Consider the following 25,629-nt stretch of genomic DNA (forward strand, 5'->3'; position numbering starts at 1 on the left):
CGCTACTGCATTATGGGGATCTGCAGCTCCATCCTGTATCTACAAACTGCTGCTGTTTCTTCAGGTTTATGCACTTACTATACATTGTACTCCACATGCTGATTGCTATACTGTACAGTCACTTATAATATCACATATTCAGCTGTTTCTCATTGATTGTTTCATCTGTTTACATGTTATTCAGATTTTAAAAATCATTATTTTTGAGGTGTGGAACCAATTGTCTGCGTTTCAATGATTTCTTATGGGAACATTTGCTTTGGTGTAAGAGTGGATTTGGATTACAAGCGCGGTCCCGGAACGAATTATGCTCGTAATCCAAGGCACCACTGTAGTTCGTCTGAGTTATTTTAACAACTATGAGGAGCGGTGCAGCACTCTGTGATTTTGTTTTTGTTGCTATACTGTATTATGCAGTGATACTCATGTATATAAACAGTATAAAGTTGACCCCAATCTGTTTTGTCCCATTACAGGACGTGGAAAGCTGTCCCTTTAAATTCCCTGTTGCCATGGAGGGTGAGGTCAGAGAAAGTCCATGTGAGTTGGAATCACTTCCTGCTGCCGCTGTTTGTAGCTGTGAGTCTGAAGATCGGGGAGTGAGACAGAGCTTGTCTGGGTGGCTAGCCGAGGCCCGGCCATCGCTGCCCATCCACAGCCTGGCAGCAATCCTCCTCAATGGGCCTGCCGGCAGGTACGTCCCTGTCTTTCTTAATCCAGCACTTTTCACAGATGACTTCAAGTTTGTTGAAAAGAACATGTGAAGTTGTTGCAATAGTTTCGTCGCTGTGCCGCAGAGCTTGCAATCTAAAGCCGTACGCGATACTTTTTTTTTTTTTGCAAACCGTTCAACACAGATTCCCCCTTTAAATTCTCTGAAAATGTGCCCCCGTATAACAGTGATGTCCGCACTGTAATGTCTGGTTGCATCAGGTGCCAGCTCTCATTGTGCGAAGCCGATCACTTGACACATACAGTGAGCTGCTACTTACAGTCAGATTAACCACTTGTGTCCCGGGGAAGTGCTTGGTGTGGAAGTGGCCGCTATGAATAGTTCTACTGGAAATTAAGAAATTAGAGGGATAGTATTATATATAGTAATATTCTAAGGGCACAAAGTGGTGAATGAATTTGCATAAAGCCGGACTATTTGGTTTGATGATTTACATATGGGTATCTGAATACTCCGAAACTTTATGGTATTCAGAGCCGTATTAAGGAGATGTTCCCAAAGGGGTGTCAAACCCGCCGTCCTCCAGCTGTAGCAAAACTACAATACCCATCATGCTTGGACAGCCAAAGCTAAAGCTTTGGCTGTCCAGGCATGATGGGTATTGTAGTTTTGGAACAGCTGAAGGGCTGCAGGTTTGAAACCTGTGCCTTAGAAGCGATGTTTCAATGGAAGAATATATAGTAAGCCAAGCTCTGGAGCATACCATGCTAGAAAAATATCTATGATGTCTCCCTTACATTGCACATATACAGAAATAGATCCTGTTCTTCTATAGATCTATTCATACCCTAAGAGGCAGCAGCATCATGGAGGACATTATAGGGCTGTACTTAGCAGTCTGAACTGGGAAGTAAAGGAAACCAGTCAGCATGATTGTGCTGATATGGTTCCCAGCAGCACAGTATAGATCTAATGTGCAGCTCACGGAGCATACCAGCCGTGGTTGCAGCAGTAGGTTTACATTGGGGGAAAAAGATGTTTTATTACACTGTGCGAGGTCGGAAAAGCAAACCAGCTGTAGCTTGTGGAGCATACCAGTCGTAGCTACGTGCCTACGGAGTTTTGGTGCCGTAGGCAGAGAGGGCAAATGGCATTGCATAGGCTGCATCCATCTTCTCCAGCCACTAGAATTGTATTGTAGTATTAATTATGCAACTCTGTGCCCCATATAGTAGTTAGGCCAACCTCTGTGCTACCCTACAAAGTCCCCACATTGTGTATAATCCCCACATGGTATAGCCCCCACATAGAGTATAGTGCCCACATAGTATAGCCCCCACATAGTGTATAGTGCCCACACAATATAGTGCCCAGATAGTATAGACCCCACATAGTGTAGTCTTCACTCCACCCATCCACATAGTGTAGCCCCACAGTGTATAACCCCCACATAGGGGGAGATTTATGAAAGGGTGTAAACTGCCCACAGCAACCAATCACAGCTCTTCTTTATTCTCCCAGAGCTGAAAGATGAGCTGTGATTGGTTGCTGTGGGCTGTTTACACCAGGTGTATATTTAGACCCTTTAATAAATCTCCCCCATAGAGTATAGCCCTCAAATAGAGTGTATAGCCTCCACATAGTGTATAGCAGGGGTCCCCAAGCCTTTTACACAGGGGGCCAGTTTACTGTCCCTCAGAGCGGTTCTACCACAGCCACACAGGAACATGCTGGGAGTTGCAGTTCTACCACAGCCTCACAGGAGCATGCTGGGAGTTGATGTTCTATGAAAGCCACACAGGAGCATGCTGGGAGTTGTTGTTCTACCACAGCCACATAGGAGCATGCTGAGAGTTGCAGTTTTACCACAGCCACACATTATCATGCTGGGAGTTGTTGTTCTACCACAGCCACACAGGAGCATGCTGGGAGTTGCAGTTCTACCGCAGCCACACAGGAGGATGCTGGGAGTTGTAGTTCTACCACAGCATCACAGGATCATGCTGGGAGTTGTAGTTCTAACATAGCCACACATGAGCATGCTGGGAGTTTTTTTTTTTTTTTTTTTTTTTTTTTACCACAGCCACACAGGTGCAAAAAACTGTGTGTGAGCTTTTCTCTTCGTCTCCTCCTCCTCCCTTCTGGCTTTATCTGCAACTTTGTTGCAACTTTGTGATGTTGGGAGAGTTAATCTGAGGTCAAGTGTCTGACAAACTGTGAAAATCCCTCCCAGCATTACAAAGTGGTAGATAGGGAATTGTTTACATCAGCCGTCTCAGAAGGGAGGGGGGGAGGGGAGACGGAGAGAACGGCTCACACACAGTTTTCTGTGTCTTTAGCAGAAATCAGCAGCTCAGAACTGGGGGAAGAAGACAGAATAAATAATTACAAATATGGAATGAATTGTTAGCCTCAACTTTTCATATGTTGTTGCCAATGATATGTTTGAGCACAATACTCTTTTTTTAATGGCCCACCTTGTAAACATAGCATGGAATTGAGCCTTTTGCCCTGGGAATTTAACCTAAACAAGCATCACAAGGCTGAAAACTAACCTGACTTGGAGATTCTTATAATATGTGAGCTTAGGACCCAATCCATGTCTCTGCTTTATAAGTGCATAGTCATTGATAAGTAGAGATGAATGGCCGCCATAGTGACGTTTATCTTTAGGGTAACAAAAACTGTGAATGTTACAACCCAATAGAATGCAGTAGATGTGAGGTATATTGACCGTACATATTAAATTTAACGGCCGTCTAAAGTGACAACCTAACATGTGAATACATATACATATACTCATCTTACTGCACGATCCAACTAAAATCCCCCAGATCAGTTAGCTATCGGAATAGCATTAAGGGGGTTTTCCTACTAAATATCTGTACGCCATAAATATTTGACCCCGTCAATGCTAGAATTCTGTCTAGTTGGAAAATCCCTCAATGCAAGTCCTGTGACCTGTGCCTGAGTCACATCACTGTTTCCTATTGAATGGATAGCCTTCATTCATTAGCTATATGGGTTCTGGTAGGAAATGTGACCCCGGCTGCTGGGGGGAGAGGCATATAGGGCACACACCTTAATGGTTGATTGTCACTAGCTGCATATTTGAGAAAGGAATCACACAGCAAAATAGGTGAGTGTCTGACCACATGGGAGCATAGTTGCACAACTAAGTCATCTATGAGTGGTTTGTGGTTTCCTTGTTTAAAAAAAAAAAAATCTTGATTCCATTCAATTCAACAAAATGGTCTTTACTCAAGTTGTAATACCACAAACAAACACAAACAGGGTGGGGCTGTTTTTTGAAGAAAGCAGTTTATTTATTTATTTTTTTTGTATTGTGGATACCTGTAGCCTCCACTAGGGGGAGCTTAGAAGATTATTGCACTTTACTTTTGTGTTAGAGGCATTCTTTGCTCAAGTATTTAGGGCATATACAGAGGATATGCGGTAAATAGAGAAGAGCGAAGCTCGAGCATGCTTGAGTCCATCCGAACCCGATCATTCGGCATTTGATTAGCGGGGGCTGCTGAAGTTGAATAAAGCTCTAAGGTTGTCTGGAAAACTTGGATACAGCCAGCGACTATATCCATGTTTTCCCACATAGCCTTAGGGCTTTATCCAACTTCAGCAGCCCCCGCTAATCAAATGCCGAACGATCGGGTTCGGATGGACGCATGCATGCTCGAGGTTCACTCATCTCTTGTGGTAACCCAGGGTAGCTAGGTGGTGTTAGCTGGGGCTGGCTGCGGCACTTGTCATGGGGCCTGAGGGGTGTAAGCCCTCCCTGGGTCCCAGACATGCCAGTTAAAGGTAGTAGGTAGTCCCTGTAGTGTGGTGGTGATGTGGTGCAGATGAACCACAGAGTCCAGGATAAACTTAACCTCTTGCACACTTAACTGGAACATTTCTTAAAGTGACAGTACAGCTTAATACTTTGTACAAGTTTAAAGGAAGCGGGTTGCATTTGAGAGTGATTTCCAATTCCCTTTGAGATACTTTGGGTATAGCTTTGGATGGATTAGGCTTTATTAAAGAGGGAACTATCAGCAGGTTAGTCGTTTACTCCGTGGTCCGGTAAGACCACTTGGGGCACTGGGGCACAGTTAGGAGCACTGCCCCGCCCCTGTAGCCGATTTGTCCCCATCCGGCTCTTCTAATAATAATCAATAGAGCGGACCACTGTGGGGGCGGGGCAGTGCTTGTAACGGTCTTACCAGACCAAGGACTGAAAAGGCGACATACCTTCATCCTTGGGGCCTTGATTTGTCTAACCTACTGATAGTTCCCCTTTAAGGACAGTCTCTTTACAAGGTTTTTTTATTAGAAGACTTTGTAAAATAGATAGGGGGCTACCAGAGGGACCTGCCTAGGCAGTCAAGAACTCTGTCAGGGTGACCATAATACTTAAGTCTTGATAGAAGAAACCCATACTCACAGTGTAAAGAATGCTGCATCATGGCGGAAAAGATTACAAAGTGCCAGATCTAGGAACGCGGCCCCAGGCTTGAACAACTGGGCGTAGCTGGGAGGAGATCGAGCGAAAGTTCAGTCGGGTACGTCGGCTTTAATTGCTCTTTGCCATCACTGGGGATAGTCTAGACAGCTGAAGGAGTTCCTGAAGAATACTTTATAGAACGTGGTCAACTCAGATGTAGACAGGTTACGTCCCTTGGGCGACAGCTGCCCCTCTTAGGGATTTAGCAACACATGCTGCTGTGGCTCACACAGTAACAAACAGGGTAGACTCCTCCAACACTAATCCACTACTGGTCTACTTCCCCCCCAGGAACTAAAAGAGTGTTTTATAGGAGAAAACAGGCCTCATCTCCCATTAATTAAGAAACTGAGAGGTGACTTGACGTCCCATTGGTGGGAACTTTCTAGAATTGGCCTCCGGTAGGCCAGGAGGAAGGATGCAGGTATGGCTATGCATGCTCTATGCTGTGTTTTCAATCACTGCCTGGATGTGGGGGCGGTATCTGTCTCATCAGGTAGGACAGAGGTTTTATGACCCCTGTTCTCAATATAGATATGGATGCCACCTCTGCAGTCTATATATCAGATTTGTATGTATTATACATTGAAATTAGGTGTATAAATACAAGTTTTAATAAGAATTTTATCATTTAACCCCATGTCTATGCAAAAAGTTAAATGGTGGATATTTTACTTTAAGATTGGGTCCACACACACAAATCCCGCAGCAAATAGAGGGAATTCTTCCGGCGTACAAAAAAAAAAGTAATTTTAGTTTCCTGAAAATGTGCATCTATTTGGGTTACAATGGGCCAATGAGTGTGGCGTACAATAGATGTAGCCCTCCAGTTTTACTATGTTAAATTGGTTGGAAAAAAAAGCTACATTCTTGCAAAAACAGCTCCACCCCTGTCCTCAGGTTGTGTGTGGTATTACAGCAGTGGGACTGAGTGGTGGTTTATCGTATAATATAATACAGTGGGGGCATGGCTGAACTCTTGGGGCACATACAAAAGATTTCTTTATATATTTCATAGTTTTAATCTTAATATGAGACTAAATAGAAATAAAACAAGGGAGGGGGAGAAGTTTTAGTGCATTGTCTATGGTGTATTTCAGTAAACACAGTTGTTACTTCTAGATAAACACACTGATGCTTTTTGGCACCGGCTTCTCTCCTCCTCCACCGCTCAATAAAAACCAGCAATATTTTGTATATTTTATGCCCCAGTTTACCATAAATGATTGGACATTTGGTACCTGGCCCAGCCCCAATTGCAGGATAACTCAGAGTACAACATGTCACCTTTAAATCACATTTGCTGTTCTTTAATATGCATTATTCAAACCTGCTTATCCTGAAAAAAGAAAGTCTTCAGACAAGTACTTTATGTTCTCTGTGTAAAATGCTCTCCTTCGGATTACTTTAAATGGAGACTCCATTACATGCTGACTCATTAATCTGCATACTGCTGGTGTGTTCCTTCCTTTTAAAAGGCATTTATGTTGTGTTGTGGGCAGCGATGTGCCCGTCTGCTTGCCAAGCGGGTATCTTGTGTATTGAGTAATTGATGATCTATCACATTGTTTTATCTTTTTGAAAGCTAAAATATTAAACGGCAGTGAAAGTTAGCGTCAGTAAACCAAACCAAAGTCTTTCTTAAGTTTGTTAGGGAGAAACTTCTCTCGGATGGCAACTTTAATGCTTCGTGAGCCAATTTTCTCCAGTGCATACGTTTTTTTTTTTTTTTTTTTTTTGTTTTTTTAATTCAAGGCCGTGCCAACATTTTGCATTATTTTGGGAGGGGTCATACATATTATAGTATACAGGAAAAAAACATATGAAACAAAATGTGTAATACCTAAATCAGGTATGGGGAACCTTCGATCCTCTAGCCGTTTTGCAACAGCTGGAGGGCCGAAAGTTCCGCATCCTCTGCTCCAGGGATGGAATAATGCATACAGACAAATATCAAGTGTCCTAAATTCTCCACCATCTAGGTTGCTTTACCGTCTCATCTGCATCTCATGCAGAGTACTTTTTTTTTTTTGACGTATTACGGTAATGTATTTAGGTATGGTGACTGTATTTCTGTATAAACCAGTTAGGTGTGTGCTTACCCAGACATGAAACGCGTTACGACGCGAGTGTAGGAAGTTACTGGGCTGTGCTACTTGTTGTATTAAAACTTAGGACATGATATATATCCTTAAAGGAGAAGTCCAGTGATTTATAATAGTCAGCAGGGCAAGGGTCAGGGGGGAAATTGATAACAAGTACTAACTTACCTCTCCGCATGCCCGCTGGTGCTGACACATCACGACCATTCTGATTGACTGGCCGTTCAGCCAGTCAGTGACTTGGGTGGGACGCTGCTCCAGTCACTGATTGGCTGAGCGGCCAGTCCATTATCCTGGACAGGCCTATTTCCTTGAGTTGTGACTTTATCACAGCTTGGGGGGAAATGCCCTCTAATGGGGATCCTGAGGCCGGTCCCGCCACTCACCATCGGCACAGGGAGAGGTAAGTTCCTACTTGTAATCAGTTCCCCCCCCCCCCCTCCCCTGCCGGCTGCCTGATTTTACCGGACTTCTCCTTTTAAGAATCTATATTTTCAGGGGCTTTTAGGAGTCAGCATTCCAGATTGTAGGTGCAGCACATGAGAACCTTAGAGACTGCAACAAGAGGTTGTTATTGGAGAGTACATTAATCTTAGGTCAGAGTTACTGCCACTACCTCAGGGCTTGGTAGACCTGGAAAAGATGAGATAGAACATGGAGGGGAATCTTCGCCCCTCCAGCTGTTGCAAACTATAATTCCCATCAGGCTTTAGCTGTCCAGGCATAATGGGTAATATAATTACACAACAACTGGACGGCCACGGGTTCCCCATCCCTGATATAGAACTGATATAGATCCTAAAATGATGAACATTCAGCACATTTTAGGGGCCAGTGAGGATCCACATCCTCTAAAGTTAATAAAAATGCTGTCATGTAGGGCATTGATCTGGAAGTTAAAATACTTAGATGCCCAAAGAAAGAAACCCCAACTAGGCAGGAGATGAAAAGTAATCTCCTAACATATATACTTCCAAAAGGCCCCAAGGGTAAGACTTTTTACCTATAAGACAACTCAACTTCCATTTTGGTACTAGGCAGCCTTTACCCCGACAACAGATAGCAAGACACCGTTATAAAGCAATCTAGAAAAAAAAGTGAGCAAGAGATGGTTAGATGCCAAGAGTGCTGAACAGGAATAGTTTGGTCAGACTGGGTTAGAATTTTTGTAAAAAAAAATAAAAATTGGGAAAAAAACATGAATTTTTTTTTTTTTTTAATTCAGCATTTGGTGCCAAAAAAAGACCTAAGAGCATAGAGATGTTCATTTCAATACTGGTGGCTGCAGTCCGAGGGAGGCCTGGAAAACATGGATACAGCCATAGGCCAGATGCTGAATCCACCAGGAATCCTTAGGGCTGCATCCAACTTCCTTTGCCACAGGTATTCGAATGCTGAACGATCGGACTCAAGCATGCTGGCGTTAAAGCTTGGGCATAGCGTTGGGCTACTGCGAGGTGGGAAGCTAGGTTATTTAGCTGTAACACTGCCAAGGAGGTAATATGGCGGTCTCCAGTGAATTTCTTTGACAACAACAACAAGAAAAGGAATGGCCGCCCTGCAGGATGAAACAAAACAATTTCTTTGCAGCCGTAAAACATAACCCACCCCTCTCCTAACTAGGACATTATTAGTTTGGTGACCGGTTGTCCTTTAGAGCTCCGTCCTCCGCTCCGGCCAAATACAGTCATTATGTGGAGAGAATTTTGTGAACGGGAAAATACATTAGAGAAACAATCCAGAAATAAGGACTGAACAATGTTCTGCCTTTCAGCATCATATTCCAGGATCTGTAATCATTATCCTGCCGAGCACACCGGCAGGGGCTCAGTTTATACCGAAACCCACTGAGAATGTTATAGTCTGAGTTTCAGGATTAGATGCAGAGTGGAGCTGTATGTATTGTGGCCATGCAGCCGTACGCTGTGAATTTTCTATAAATATAAACCATTGTTACTGATGAGACAGATAAGAATGACAATAGGCTTATGCTGGCTTTACACAGTTCAGTCCTGAGGCTGAGCCTCCTGGCGGGACTTGTTCGCTGTTGGCATTGGCATCGCATCTTAGGCCAGAATAATGGGCCATTGGTCTCAGTTTTGGTGTCATTGGCGAATGGCATATGTTCTTTTGAAAAGGTTATCGAGGAAATTTTCACTTCCTGTCAAAAGTTTTAAAAAATGAAAAGTTCAAAGGTTCAAAAAGTTAGTTAGAAACATAAAAGTAGTATGAAAATTTAATCTGAATGTCTGATTTTAAAGGGGTACTAAAGCTAAATATTTTTTCTTTCAAATCATCTGGTGCCAGAAAGGGCCAGAGATTTGTGATTTACTTTTATTTAAAAAAATCTTGTCTTCCAGTACTTACAGATACTTTTAACCCTTAGAAGTTTTGGTCCACCCTCTGATTTATCCTAACTTATTTCTTGTTTTAAGTGCAAAATCCATTGAGACATTAAACTTTGTTAATGTCAAATATAACCTAAAAAAAGAGTTCTATAACTTTGGACCATTAGTGTATAGAGCAAGCAATGTACACCTCTAAATCCACATTATCACAGAACCCCGCTTTCCTGGTCGTATATTGCTGTGCTTGTCTAATAGAAGTAGACCTCTAGTGACTGTGTGGAGGTCTGCTTACATAAATATTGTATTGTAATCATTGGTTCCTGTGGATCCTTACATTGAACGTTGAATAAAAGTGCCCCCACCCACCAAAAAACAAACTATATTCCGTTCTTTACAAAACAAAAATGAGTTTTTAAAGGGTTAATATTATAAAGAACTCATTTGATGAAAATAAAGACTGGTAAGAAATCTAGAGACGCTTGTTCACTTGTTACTGTTGCTGTTTTCCCACCTTAACATCCCAAAATAAACATGACACCTTACTCCTATTTGTAGACTCCTTTTTATTTAAAGCTGAAATGTCAGACTGGAAGTGGATATTGTGGGAATGATAATGAGATAATATGAATGACGCATGGAGAGAAGGCTATACATTTCTCATACATTGACATTAGACTAGAAAAGAGGTGTAAGATGTCCCACCTATCTATATAGGCCATAGCCCCATTTTATTTTAGTTACTTATGACCCCATTCATCCCCACACCCCTCATACAAACCACAGACTCAGACCTTAGGGCCCTATTCCACCGGACGATTATCGTTCAGATTATCGTTAAATCGTTTGAATCTAAACGATAATCGTTCGTTTGAATAGCAGTTAACGATTAAGGACCAAACGAGAAATCGTTGATCGCTTTATAAGACCTGGACCTATTTTTATCGTTGCTCGTTCGCAAATCGCTCGCATTGAATAAGACGTCGTTCGGTCGTTCGCAGTAGATCCGAACGCAATAGCGAACAAATAGCAAAGAGAAAACTATCGCAAATACGATCATAAGTAACGATTATCGTTCCATGGAAATGAGTGAACGTTTTCAGGTCTTTCGCAATAGTGGTCGTTTGAGATCGTTAACAATTATGCGAACGGTAATCGTCCGGTGGAATAGGGCCCTTAGTGTATTCACTACCAGGGCCGGCTCCAGGGTTTTGTGGGCCCTTGGGTGACAGAGCCTCAGCGGGCCCCTTTGTGGACCACTCATGTGGTGACAGTAAAACAGTTGGTCCCCCTCTGTGTAGCCCCCTTATAGATGCCCCCCTCTGCCAGACAAACATCTTAGCCACTTCAACACCTTCCTCTATACAAGCTCCCAACAGTAACAGGAGCCTCTTTGTGCCTTTAAAGTTATTTCCTTTCTTTATGCCTTATTCTGTGGTTATGATCCCATCTGTAGTTGTGCCCCCCTCTTTTTACCTCTATCTATAGCTGTGCCCCCTCTTAGTGCATATATCTGTAGTTAGGCCTCCTTTCCGCCCCTCATCTGTAGGTGAGCCCCTTTGGGCTTCAATCTGTAGTAAGGCCCTCTCTTTGTGCAAAAAGAACTTTGCCCTTATGATCTGTGCCACTGCTCCCCCACAATAAACTCACTGCCCACCAATAAATTGTGCCACTTTCCCACCAGAAATTGTGCCACTGCCCCCCAATAAACTGTGCCACTTTTCACCTAGATAAATTGTGCCATAATCATCCCCATAAATCAGTGTCTCGATGGTTGTTGCCAAACTACAACTCCCATCATGTCCTGCCAGCAGTGGATGATGGAAGTTGTAGTTTTGCAGCAACCGGAGAGTGAGTCACATGTTTGAGAACACTGCACTAAATAAACTGTCCTCCTAAATCTTTGTTTCCCAATCAGTGGCTTTTCAGCTGTTGCCAAACTACAACTCCCATTATGCCCAGCCAGCAATGCATGGTACTACAAACAGAATAAAAGACAGCGCTCCATAGCATAATTCTGACAGGTAACAAAGGTGAGTCAGTAATGGAGGTTTTCACCTAGTGGAGTTGTGCTAACTGCAAGGCACAACTCTTGAGTAAGCATGCAATCAGGACCGCTGCCACTCCTATATGATCCTCACAGGAACAAACATACGACAATACACCTCCTCTCCAGGTATGGGTCAGCTGGGCACAGGTCCAATTAAAATGAAAAAATGTTTACCATAAGGTAAAAATAAATAACCACATTTATTAATCAGACACAGCGCGTTTCGAGACCGGTCTGGTCTCTTTATCAGACCAGACCGGTCTTGAAACGCATTGTGTCTGATTAATAAATGTGGTTATTTATTTTTACCTTATGGTAAACATTTTTTCATTTCCATTGGACCTGCGCCCAGCTGACCCATACCTGGAGAGGAGGTGTATTAGCAATGCATGGTGGGAGTTGTAGTTTTTCAGCAAGGGGAAAGTCAAATGTTAGAGAACACTGCACTAATAAACTGTGGCACAACAAGTGACTCTTTAGTTGTTATCAAACTACAACTCCCATCATGTCCTGCCAGCAGTGCATGATTGGAGTTGGAGTTTTGCAGCAATTGGAGAGTCACATGGTCTCTAAACACCCCACAAAACACTGCCCCACTCCATTTTGTACACTCACCAGTCTCCTGTCCCGGAGCTGAGCTGCTCTGCTGCTCTCGCCTTTTCTAATCAGGTCTGGGCCAGGGCAGAAAGATGCAGGGAGAGCAGATCAGGCTGATCTGCAGCACGGAGGAGATGCTGGCTGGCTGGCCACCAGTCTCAATGAGGAAAGAAAGCAGCCGTGACCGGACTGGGCCCCTAGGGATGCTGTGGGCCCCCAGGCAGTTGCCCAGGTAAGCCGGGTGCTGACGATGGCCCTGTTCACTACTACTAGGATTGGCAGATTTAAATATCCGGACTAAATGCTATAAAACTTTAAAATCCACTGCAATAAGTGTCTATTCACATTTGGTATTCATGGCGTGTTCCGTGGCTTAAACGTTGATGATCTATCTTTATGATGGGCCATCAGTTTAATTGTGAGCGTTTAACATTCAGGACTTATGCTGACCAGCAGAATGAAAGGTCCACAAGAGACCACCACCTCTCAGACATAATAATGGCCAGCCTATACTTGATAAGAGTCCAGATTATGGTGGGACGATTCCTAACTCCAGAAATAGTCCAGGCCTGAATGTCTCACTTCCCTTCTGTCTGCTGCATTTAGTCAGAACAGCAGAACAGAGAGAATTAGAGGGAACATAGGAAGTGGGATGGAAGGCTTAGCTTGTGCTATGCAGGACTATGTTAATGCATCCTGAGCCTGTATGCCTCCTACAGAGAGTCCATGCTGTACCTAAAAGGTAAAATCAAGGCTTCCCTATTTTCTTTGACTACCTATAAAACTTTGGGCTGCTGTTCATTGCTTAGACCAGGGCTGCTTTTGTGGTGTAACCTCCTTCCTTGCTGTAAACCCCCGTCCCCCGTCATCCCCAGCACAGTGTCAGCTTGTTCAGTCCAGTGCACTTTCTCCAGCCCTATGTCATTGCATAGTAATGAGTGCTTTTTCAATGATTGTACAGAGAAGTAAGGTAATGGTCTGAGCACTGCTGGCAAATAACCCAGCCCTGGTCCCATCCCCTGAAATGAAAAGATTGAGACATTGCTGTGCTCCATGAAGGAGACTCTTAGGGGCTCGACAGCAGCAGTGTATCAGCATCATCAGTTTATTGCTTAGACCAGGGCTGCTTTCTTCATGTAATCCCCCTCCCTTTAGCTTGTCATCATCCCTTCCCCAGAATGGTCCTTTTTAAATGGGGAGTAAGGCCTACCTGTACTTTCAAAAGAATTTAAAAAACCTGCAATGATTTGTTACATCATTTAGAGTGGGAATTCTTTTTGGCTCTCACTGCTGTTATTGTACCCCTAACAGTCCCCCCTCCATGATGCACAGCTGTTCTTCTCTCCATTTCAGGGACAGGACCATGGCTGGGTTGTTAGCCAGCAGTGCTTATACTTGGGCTTCTTTTACCTTACTTCCCTACACTGACTTTGCGGTCCAGACGTTATTGAAATTGTAGTTTTACAAAAGCTGGGGTCCACAGGTTCTCTATCCCTCCTCACCTAATTGGACAATGCACATGCATTACATTGTTTGGCCGCCAAATTATTTGAATTCTGTCAGTTAACCCTCAACCTGCCCACTGGGTTCCTCCCATGGTTAGAGGGTCCCTGCAGTGGGATCTTCTCTCTCAGCTTATTTTCATGGGGCCTATCTAACACTCTCTAAATATTAGAAGGCCATTATAGAAATAAGAGAATGATGACATAAAACCTTGTAAAATAAGAAAAGTGCTAATAATCCTTAGAGTGCTCCTGTTTCTGCTGATTATGATATCCTTCACTTCTTTCTAGGGGTGTTCTGTTCTCTTATGGACTGCTTGATAATGCCAGGCACATAGTCTGCCATGTATTTTATGACAATCTTACCGCTCAGCAAAACCATTTGTTTCCACACACTAGAAAATACTGAGGAAAAACGGGGCTTTGTGTAAAGTAAATTCTCAACTTTTATTAAAAAATAAAGCGGTTCTTGCTATGGGGGTGAATTTAATCTCTTAAAGACGTTTTGGGGGAGATCTATCAAACAGGGTGTAAAGTGAAACTGGCTCAGTTGCCCCTAGCAACCAATCAGATCCCACCTTTCATTTTCCAAAGAGTCTGTGAGGAATGAAAGGTGGAATCTGATTGGTTTCTAGGGGCAACTGAGCCAGTTTCACTTTACACCATGTTTGATAAATCTCACCCTTTGGGGGACATGTATCATCCGGCGTATTTTTTATTTTTTTGTCGTAAAGAGCCGATTTGTGAATATTTTATCCGCAAAACGGCCGATTTGCAAATAAAATATTCGCAAATCGTCTCTTTACGCCGGGTACGCCGGGGGGCGGAACGGGGGGCGCGGACTCATAGTCCGCACAATTTATCTTTTTTTTTTTTTTTTTTTTTTTTATAAAAAGATACGCCGAAAACCTACTCCAGTCCTCAGCTGGCGTAGGTTTTCGGCCGTGCGCACCGGCTCGCACGGGATTTATGTGGAGGCAGTCCGCCTCTACATAAATCTCCGTAGCACCGGAGATGCGGGGGCATTTTTAAGTCCGGCGCAGAAAACGCTGGACTTAATAAATGTCCCCCTTTGTGTCTAAATGTAGTTCAATAAAAATCTAATGAATAAAATAGTGATAGGAAACCTTAGTGTGACTGCTGACATCAGTGGTAACTCTAATACACATACATTTATGGCCTATAGGCAGTGACCTAACTATACTGATAATTGGGGTCTCTAAACCTATATTTAAAGGGGTTATCCAGCATTAAAAAAACAAACAAAAACACAGCTTTCTTTCAAAAACAGCACCATCCCTCTCTTAAGGTTGTGTGTGGTATTACAGTTTAGCTCCATTGACCTTAATGGACCAGAGCTGCAATACCACACCTAAACTGAGGACAAGAGTGGTGCTGTTTCTAGAAGAAAACAGCCATGTTTTTCCAAGTTTGGACAACCCCTTTAACAATGCTGATCTGTTAAAGCAAATCTGTACCCACAATCTGACCCCCCACCCAAACCCCTTGTACCTTCGGATAGCTGCTTTTAATCCAAGATCTGTCCTGTGGTCCGTTCGGCAGGTGATGAAGTTATTGTCCTAAAAACTACTTTTAGGGTACAAACACACCGTATAGGCAGCGTATTTTCTGCTGCGATACACAGCAGATTAGATCTAAATAACTGAACACAGCATCAAATCTGCACCATCAAATCTGCTGCAGATCTGCTGCGTATACTGTGTGTGTGTTTGTACCCTTAAACTTGAAGCCCCCTTCCAAACGGGAGTATCTGTGCCCTAACTTTGCACCATCTCTCCTTCCCTCCTTCCCACCCTCCTCATCATTAGGAATGCACCAGGCAGATTGCCTCCTATTCCTCACCTGTGTCAGCACGGCAAATGGGCTGGATTGTTAAGGACCTGTGCAGTGTTCAGCATGTAGAAAATGTTCCAGTGGCATTTCTAATGATGGAGAGGGTGGGGAGGAGGGACGGAGGGGTGGTGCAAAGTTACGGCACAGGTACTCCCTTTTGGCACGGGCTGCAAGTTTAAAAGTAGTTTTTTAGAACAATAACTGCATCACCTGCCCGAAGGGACCCCAGGGCAGATCTTGGATTAAAAGCCGCTATCTGAAGGTACAAGTGGTTTGGGGGGGGGGGTCAGATTGTGGGTACAGAGTCACTTTAAGTGGCCATTTGTTGTATCTGCTCCTGCTGAGGGTTGCATATTAGTCTATCTATCAAAACGTATGGGAACTGCTTGCTCAGCTCTTTCCGTAACTCCCAAAGACTTCAATGACTACTGTGGAGAGAGCCGCTTGGCCACCTCTGGTATGATCATACTATTATAATGATAATAATAATCTTTATAAAGCGCCAACATATTCTATAGCGCTTTATCATTTCAAGGGTAGATATACAGACAAAAATCGTAATGACACAATAGGGCCCTGCTCTTAGAATCTGAGACGAATAGTGACCTCAATTTTCCAGTTATGGCACTAGGATACTTGGATTGGCACTGGGTTTGCTAGCAACGACTGGCAGCATGTGAATTCATTAGGCCAAGCACTGTAGCATGTTTGGGTAGGGCACATTGTCTCATACAAAAGGACTATTTCCTATCGGTGCTGAGGCCCGGTGCGGTAAGACCGTTGTGTTACCAGAAGTTGTGTTTGTTTTGGCCGGCACTGAATAATAAGACATTTGACAGGCTGTGTGTACAGAAGTAAATTGACTCTGCTTTACAGTGACGCCACTGGTAAAAAATGCCCTCCATTTATCTCCTTGGTCTGTACATTATATCAAGTGCAACAATAGTTCAGGCAGAGGCAAGTGTGATTCATGAGCGGACAATGCCCTTCACAGCTCTGCAGTCCCCGGACGCCTGGCTATAGTGACAATTCACTTTCTGTACCTGCTGCGCGGTCGAAAAAGGGGGGGGGGGGGGGTAGAGTAACCAGGGTGTTCGTATTGTTGTAGATCATTGCTGCTTAAAGGGAGTATCCAGCTTTAGAAGAACATGGCCGTCTTCTTCCAGACAAAGCACACTTTGGGTGTGCGGTTTTGCAGCTCAGTGAATGGAGCTGAACTGTAATATTACATATAACATGAGGGCAGGGTCAGCGCTGTTCTTGCAAGAAAGCAGCGCTTTTTGTTATCCTGAATAACCCCTTTTAGGATTAGGTACTTTTTGATGTTGTATTCTATGCCTTATTGATCTAGATCTTTATTTTTTAAAGGTGTTTTTTTTTTTAAACTTTCATCTTCATGATGAAAGTGTGACTGCAAAGTAGAGATGAGCGAATCGGGTTCGGGTTCGAGTCCATCCGAACCCGAACAATCGGCATTTGATTAGTGGAGGCTGCTGAACTTGGATAAAGCTCTAAGGTTGTCTGGAAAAGATGGATACAGCCAATGACTATATCCATGTTTTCCACAAAGCATTAGGGCTTTATCCAACTTCAGCAGCCACCGCTAATCAAATGCCGAAAGTTCGGGTTCGGATGGACTCGAGCATGCTCGAGGTTCGCTCATCTCTAATTACAAGCTATGGGCCCCTTAGTTGTGTAATGTCCTTGCTGTGTTTTTTTTCTTTTTTATTTGCCGTCTCTTAGATGTCTACTTGTGGTGCTTCAAGTTCAGAGCACAGTGGGCCTTCCCTGTAAATCCATGCTCCCACCCCCTCACTTCTTTTAAAGGGTCTATCCAGCGAAAATCTTTTTCTGTCAAATCATCTGGTTTCAGAAAGTTATATTGACTTGTAATTTACTTCTATTTAAAAATATTAAGCCTTCCAGTACTTATCAGCTGCCGTATGCCCTGTGGAAAATGTTTTTTTTTCTTTCCAGTCTGTCACAGTGCTCTCTGCGGCCACCTCTGTTTGAGACAGGAACTGTACAGAGTAGCAGCCAATTCCCATAGAAAACCTCTGCAGCTCTGGACAGTTCCTGTCTCAGACAGAGGTGGCAGCAGAGAGCACTGTGTCTCAATGAAAGGAATGCACCACTTCCCGCAGGACATACAGTAGTATGGGAAGTATTGGGAAGACTTTAGATTTTTTAATAGAAGTAAATTACAAATTTATATAACTTTCTAAAACCAGTTGATTCAAAAGAAAGATTCCCCCCCCCCTTTCCCACGCTGTCTCTTACATGTCTGCTTGTGGTGCTTCAAGTTCAGAGCACAGTGGGTGTTCCCTGTAAATCCATGCTTCTACTCCCTCACTTCTCACAATGCTCCATGTGATCTTTCCTCTTCCCTAAAATACCTGGATAACCAGTATAGTATCTGATGGCAGACCAATGCAAACAAATATTGGGACCGCTGCCATACCACAAGCTTTAGTTGGCGTTACCCTTTAAGAAACATTTCTCATATGTCTTGATCTTTATGGGTCTAATGACTTTATTTTAGCTATCTGATAATATAGAACCAGCACCCAAGACCTAAATCATTGCTGCTCCCAGGGGTCTGGGCTCTGGATTAATATTTCAGCATTGACAAGGTCTCGAGGGATTATTACAATGCACGATGTACGATTATTCTGGCTTCCAGTCACTTTAATAAGGTACAAAACATAATGATCCATTTTTATTTTACTTTTATAGGATTTTAGTCTTTTTCTTATTGTAAAGTCCACTAAGCCTGGAGTACAAGTTAATCTATATTAATGGATGAAATCATACTGTACGGGCTCGTATTAGTAACCTACTGCACCTTGTAGGCTGACCTTGTACTGCCTTGTAGAAGAATAAGATTTAAAGGTGAAAAACATGGCTGCCTTTCTCACAACGCCCAACCATCCCAAGTGTTGTTTCCTATTGCAGCTCGTATTAAATGGGGATGTGCTGCAATACCACGTATAACCTGTGACTAGATGTGGCACTGTTTCTTTAGAAGAAAGCAGTCATTTTTATAAAAAGGCTTATTTCACAGGGCAGTAAGCAGTGTCCATATCCCATAAATACTAGGCTAGGTCCTGATGCATCCGTTAAAGGGGTTGGAAAACATATCCGATTTCTTTTCTCCAGAAACAGCGCCCCTCTTGTCCTACATTTTGGTGTGATTTTGCAGCTCAGTTCCTGTTGATGTGAATGGAGCTGAATTGTAATACCACACACAACCTGAGGATGTGGGTGGCGCTATCTTTGCAATAAAGTAGCTTTGCTTTTTGTAATCTTGAATAACCCCTGCAAATGAATCCATAGACCCCCATTACTCAATTTAAGTCTAAAGTTATTTTGTTCCTGTTCAGACCAGAACCCTATATGACAGATGCCACTCAGTGGATATACATCATATTCCCCTGACGGAAACTGCTTATCCATAAAAAGGCTTTTAGCGATTGCAGCCATGTTGACCACTTGGATGGCTTCTTCATAGCAGCCTACAGCACTGCTCATCCAGAGCTTCTTGGTTCATGACGGATATTAAAAGGGTACCCTGGCAGAATCATTTTCTTTCAAATCAAATGGTTTCAGAAAGTTAGATAGATTTCTAATTTACGTCTATTTAAAACTTTCAAGTCTTCCCGTAAATGGAGTGGTGTATTCTTTTAGTCTGACACAGTGCTCTCTGCTGCCACATCTGTCCATGTCAGGAACTGTCCAGAGCAGGAGAAGTTTTCTATGGGGATTTGCTACTGCTCTGGACAGTTCCTGACATGGACAGAGGTGGCAGCAGAGAGCACTGTGTCAGACTGAAAAGAATACACCACTTCCTGCAGGACATACAGCAGCTGATAATAATGGGAAGACTGATTTATAAATAGAAGTAAATTACAAATCTGTATAACTTTCTGAAACCAGTTCATTTGCAAGAAAAAGATTTTCGCCCTTTAAAGCATGGATGACTGGGCGTCCACATAAAGTTATTTGTGTACATGAATGTGCCTCGATGATCACTCCATAATACACAGACCTTTCCCCTCAATAGTATTCTAGAACAGAAAGGCAGCTCATGTATGTGAATAGATGCTATCACCCCCACCATAATCATATATATATATATATATATAATATATATATATATGTTTTTTTTCATATTTTTATTTAAATGTGTAGAATTCCGTAGCTCCAGTAAGATCTGACAATTGGTCATCGGAGAGAAAGGAAGTTTGGAAGCAGCACCCTAAGGCCAATGTAATGGCTGCCAAGTTGTGTAGAGGGCCGGGATAAGTGAGATTATGTGGAGGGATTACTATGCCTCTGGCTGGCAGTGCCGCAGTCTCTCGTCTTGGAATCTTCCGCCTTTTATGCTTGGTCAGTGAAGGTTGCAGCAAATGGCCGCTCTGTCCTCTCAGTGCTTCAGCCTTGGCTCTGTACAATACAGGAGCCTTTAAATCTAGCGTGAGGTGAAGACGTCTTGTGAGAACAATGTGTATCTTTCCCTGTGATCTCTGTATCGCCCCTCGTCATGAAATGCGCAGCCTTCACAGTGAGATAAAAGGCCAATGAAATCCAATCCGCCTTCTTCTTCATCCCTCTCATTCCACAGCCCAGCAGTAACCTGAAGTCGCATTGTTTTCTTACATATTTTCGGCTCTCGCTTAACTTCCATCTAAATGCATAAAGCAGAGATTCAGCCTCTTGTGGATTGCAATATAGAACTGTAATTTTCCTCCAAAATGTCTGGATTGTGCCACTTCAGTGACTACAGTGAGCTAACAGAGGGGGGCTCTCTCCTTTAGGACCCTCAGCGTGAGGAGCCGCTACAAACAGCGCCCCAAGCTCTGGAGGACCTGAACATCTGTGCATGCATGAACAGCCCATTCATCTCAATGGGGGCTATGCAATGTTACCATTTTCCCTGCGGGGGTGCTGCAGATGCATAGAACAGCTCGTCTCTGCACCGTGAATATTATGGGGGCAGCCATATTTTCTGAGCTGTTTTTAACAGTATTTATGGCAATTCTAAAAGCAGCTGCTCATGAGGGTTTTTGTCTTCCTCTGGATCAACACAGTATGGCCAGAGGTTAAACTTTTTTAGTAACCAGGAGAAAATTTCAGCTCACCACACCCGCAGGAAATCCACCTGTCTGGTGCACGCCAGTGCAAGCTTCACCAGATATAAGATGATAAAGGCCAGCAAACCTGGATTCCATAACCCTCTGCCGCTGCCCCGCAGTTAATTAATGTCGCTGCAGCCTATGCCCGATGCTGCAGCGACGTTAATTAATGATCCAGGATGAGACCGGTGCAGGACCTGCGCCTGTGTCATCTGCGGCGGGTCCCGGCTGAGAGTTAACCCTATAGATACTGCGGTCAGCACGACCGCAGCATCTATAGGGCTCCTGAAAGAGAATTCTCCCTCTACAGAGGGAGAATTCTCTGTCCGGCTCTCCGAAATGGGCTCTCCGAAATGATCGCAGAGCCCCGATGGTAGCCATGGAACCCGGAAGCCAGCAGGGTCGGGAGGGCGCATGCCCGTGAGCTCTGCCCCTCCCCTCCTTTCCCTGCCGCTGTTACAAGATTGTAACAGCTGCAGGGGACAGAGGAGAGGGGGCAGACACAGGGACATCAGCTTATGGGATCATTATGATCTTATAAGCTGATGTCCTAAAACGACCTGGGCATTGAGGAATCAATGACCCCAGGTCAAGGGTTAATACAGATTTAACAGCTTAGCTGACGCGTTTTGGCCAGTAGCCCTTACTTATAGCTATGAGTAAGGCCTTCTGACTGAAAGGCGTCAGATAAGCTTTTAAATCTGTATTTTATGTGAAGACCGAGTAAAGAATTATGGATGGAATCCAGGTTTGCTGGCCTTTATCATCTTGTCTTTATTAAACCTTATTAAAGGGAACCTGTCACCCCCCGTGCCGGGGTGACAGGCTCCCAACCCCTCGTTAGAGCCCCCTATACTCACCTAATCCCGCCGGGTCCCGCTTCTGGAGGTGGTCGGGTGATGAAGATCTCAGCCGCTTCAGCCCGGCGCGCGCGCTGAGAGATGAGTCCAACGCTCATAGAGAATGACGGAGCGCTGGACTGCAGCGGCTGAGATCTTCATCACCCGACCACCTCCAGAAGCGGGACCCGGCGGGATTAGGTGAGTATAGGGGGCTCTAACGGGGGTCGGGAGCCTGTCACCCCGGCACGGGGGGGGTGACAGGTTCCCTTTAACTACTAGAAAATGTACCCGGCGCTGCCCGGGTATAAAGTGTCAGTGTGTATAGAAGTATATAGTATATAGTATATATATATAGTATATACCTGAAGTATATAGTTTGGGGGTCCTATATACCTGTAGTGTATAGTTTGGGGTTCTGTATACCTGTAGTATAGAGTTGGTGGAGTCGCTGTGGCAGTGTTATCCAGTCACAGTATGGTGGTATTGGTCAGGTATGGTATGGCAGTGTTATCCAGTCACAGTATGGTGGTATTGGTCAGGTCTGGTATGGCAGTGTTATCCAGTCACAGTATGGTGGTATTGGTCAGGTCTGGTGTGGCGGTGTTATCCAGTCACAGTATGGCGGTATTGGTCAGGTCTGATATGACAGTGTTATCCAGTCACAGTATGGCGGTACTGGTCAGGTCTGGTATGGTGGTGTTATCCCGTCACAGTATGGCGGTATTGGTCAGGTCTGGTATGGCAGTGTTATCCAGTCACAGTGTGGTGGTATTGGTCAGGTCTGGTATGGCAGTGTTATCCAGTCACAGTATGGCGGTATTGGTCAGGTCTGGTATGACAGTGTTATCCAGTCACAGTATGGCGGTACTGGTCAGGTCTGGTACGGCAGTGTTAACCCAGTCACAGTGTGGTGTTATTGGTCAGGCTTGGTGTGGCAGTGTTATCCAGTCACAGTATGGCGGTATTGGTCAGGTCTGGTGTGGCGGTGTTAAATGTGACATCTGGAGCTATTACCTACCAGTCCTGATGCTAATTGGTGAGTGAGGATGGGGCGTCTTCGGGTTTACTGCTTAGAACAGCAGCAGCTGGTAATACGGCCCTGTATACATGTACTGTATAGATGGAGTAGGGGGTCCTGTATACATGTACTGTATAGATGGAGTAGGGGGCCCTGTATACATGTATAGATGGAGTAGGGGGTCCTGTATACATGTATAGATGGAGTAGGGGGTCCTGTATATATGTACTGTATAGATGGAGTAGGGGGTCCTGTATACATGTACTGTATAGATGGAGTAGGGGGTCCTGTATACATGTACTGTATAGATGGAGTAGGGGGTCCTGTATACATGTACTGTATAGATGGAGTAGGGGGTCCTGTATACATGTACTGTATAGATGGAGTAGGGGGTCCTGTATACATGTACTGTATAGATGGAGTAGGGGGTCCTGTATACATGTACTGTATAGATGGAGTAGGGGGTCCTGTATACATGTACTGTATAGATGGAGTAGGGGGTCCTGTATACATGTACTGTATAGATGGAGTAGGGGGTCCTGTATACATGTACTGTATAGATGGAGTAGGGGGCCCTGTATACATGTACTGTATAGATGGAGTAGGGGGTCCTGTATACCTGTACTGTATAGATGGAGTAGGGGGTCCTGTATACCTGTACTGTATAGATGGAGTAGGGGGTCCTGTATACATGTACTGTATAGATGGAGTAGGGGGTCCTGTATACATGTACTGTATAGATGGAGTAGGGGGCCCTGTATACATGTATAGATGGAGTAGGGGGTCCTGTATACCTGTACTGTATAGATGGAGTAGGGGGTCTACCAGTTATTTCTGTGGATGTTGTGAGGCAGCTTCCCTAGCAACCACAACTCCCTGTGAAAATGAAAGCAGTAATCCTATTGGTTGCTAAGGCTCCAACTGTCATTTTCTCTGGGCAGCTGCAGCTAATTATATCACCTGTGTTTGCAGTGAGGAGATTTTCCAATTCATCTCTATGGAGCGCCGCTCTTTCCCCTCCCCTCCCCTCCTGTATATCTGGCGGGGACGGGACCTTCGCAATAACCTTCCAGGGCACCCAATGTATCTGTGGGCCAAATTTGGGGTCAAACGGTTCAGGCGTTTGGAAGTCTATCCGGGACAGACAGACAGACAGACAGACTTTCATTTTTATGATATAGATAGAACTATCTACTTGTGTCACCGTTCACTGAAATGTACACTCTAGTTGGGAATTCTGTCTATTACTTACTCTGTGGGGGGGGCTTATAGTCAAGAAGGTGTAGTGGAAGGGAGATAGTTTGCCGAATTCCTGGCTAGAGTGTACAAAGGAATAGGATCTCTATCTATCTATCTATCTATCACACCTCATGAAGGGTAATTCCATTTGTACATACATGTAAGGCATTTGTTATCTAAACAATCAGTACTTGTATTGTGAGATCTGTATGGACTTGGTGAACCTGATGAGTTGTGATTCCTTATCACCCTGTTATCATGTTATGTGCGTGCTCTTCCAGCAGGGCGGCGTCACTGCCTGTGATCATGCACCATATGTGTTGACTTCAAGAATCGAAATGAGACGTGTTTCCTGACCCCAGCACTTCTTCACACGACTAATCTTGCTCCTTCTGCACAGAAATCTTTTTTTAGGTTGATTATAAATAGAGCGATTTAGGTTTGTGAAAGGTTTGTGGAGCATATGTTCTAATCTGAGAAACAGTACAGGAGAATCAAACAATGGGGTCTCTGTATGGAGCCATAGAAGAGGGCGCTTACAGGGGAATTACTGCATTTTTTGGTTTTGTTGGTTCCTTAATCCTTAACCCCTTCAGTTATCAATTATTCTTGTTAATCCCATTGTGGCATTCAAAGGATTGAAAGCGTTATCACAAAATAACATTCACTGCTGCATTCTCCCATTATGTTCATCCTGATCTCCCTGGTTCATAGAATAAATGTACTCAGGCAGTAGATTAATTTAAAGGAGTTATCCAGGATTAAAAATTTTTTTCATCAAAACAGCACCACCTCTTTCCTCAGGTAGTCTGTGTTATTACAACTCATCTCCCTTCACCTTAACCCTTTAAAGGAGAAGTCCGGTGAAAATTTTTATTAAATTATTGTATTGCCCCCCAAAAGTTATACAAATCCACAATATACACTTATTACAGGAAATGCTTATAAAGTGCTTTTTTCCCTGCACTTACTACTGCATCAAGGCTTCACTTCCTGGATAATATGGTGATGTCACTTCCTGGATAACATGGTGATGTAATGACCCGACTCCCAGAGCTGTGGGGGCTGTGGCTGCTGGAGAGGATGATGGCAGGGGGACACTGAAGGACACAGGGCACTGGAGGGACACTGAGCATCCCTCTGCCTCCATCCTCTCCAGCAGCCACAGCCCGCACAGCTCTGGGAGTCTGGTCGTGACATCACCATGTTATCCAGGAAGTAATACCTTGATGCAGTAGTAAGTGCAGGGAAAAAAGCACTTTATGCACAAAAAAAGCACAAATACTTAAGTGTATATTGGTGATTTGTATTACTTTTGGGGGGCAATACAATACTTTAATAAAAATTTTCACTGGACTTCTCCTTTAAGGACGGAGCCAGTTTTCATTTTTGTGCCTTCGTTTTTTCCTCCTCGTGTTTAAAAGGCCACTGCGCTTGCATATTTTCCACTACAGTCCCACATGAGACCTTATTTTTTTGCGACATCAATTATACTTTGCAAATACAGACTTAATTTTTCTATAAAATATGCTGCAAAACCAGAAAAAATTATATGTGCAGTGAAATTGGAAAAAAGGTGCAATTCCTTTTATTTTGAGGGGTTTCGTGTTTACGCCGTTCGCCCTATGGTAAAACTGACATGTTAGATATGTTCCTCAAGTCAGTACGATTACGATATGTAACTTGCATGACTTTTATATTATTTGATGGCTTTTAAAAATTAAAACCTTTGAAAAAAAACCAATGTGTTTAAAATTGCCATTCTTTT

At 43.8% G+C, this 25,629-nt stretch overlaps 1 protein-coding gene across 3 annotated transcripts in view; it reads left to right on the forward strand.

The window, feature by feature from the left end:
• The first annotated feature begins 585 nt into the window (after nucleotides 1-585).
• The window catches only part of NACC2 (NACC family member 2), a 121,713-nt gene continuing 96,669 nt past the window's right edge, over nucleotides 586-25,629 (forward strand). For all 3 annotated transcript variants that reach the window (XM_069944292.1, XM_069944301.1, XM_069944298.1), the window contains exon 1: nucleotides 586-694. The gene's annotated coding sequence lies outside the window, so the exon portion shown is untranslated. The remainder of the gene's footprint in view (nucleotides 695-25,629) is intronic.

This window comes from Dendropsophus ebraccatus, chromosome 10 (assembly GCF_027789765.1).
Source record: "Dendropsophus ebraccatus isolate aDenEbr1 chromosome 10, aDenEbr1.pat, whole genome shotgun sequence".
Taxonomy (NCBI): Eukaryota; Metazoa; Chordata; class Amphibia; order Anura; family Hylidae; genus Dendropsophus; species Dendropsophus ebraccatus.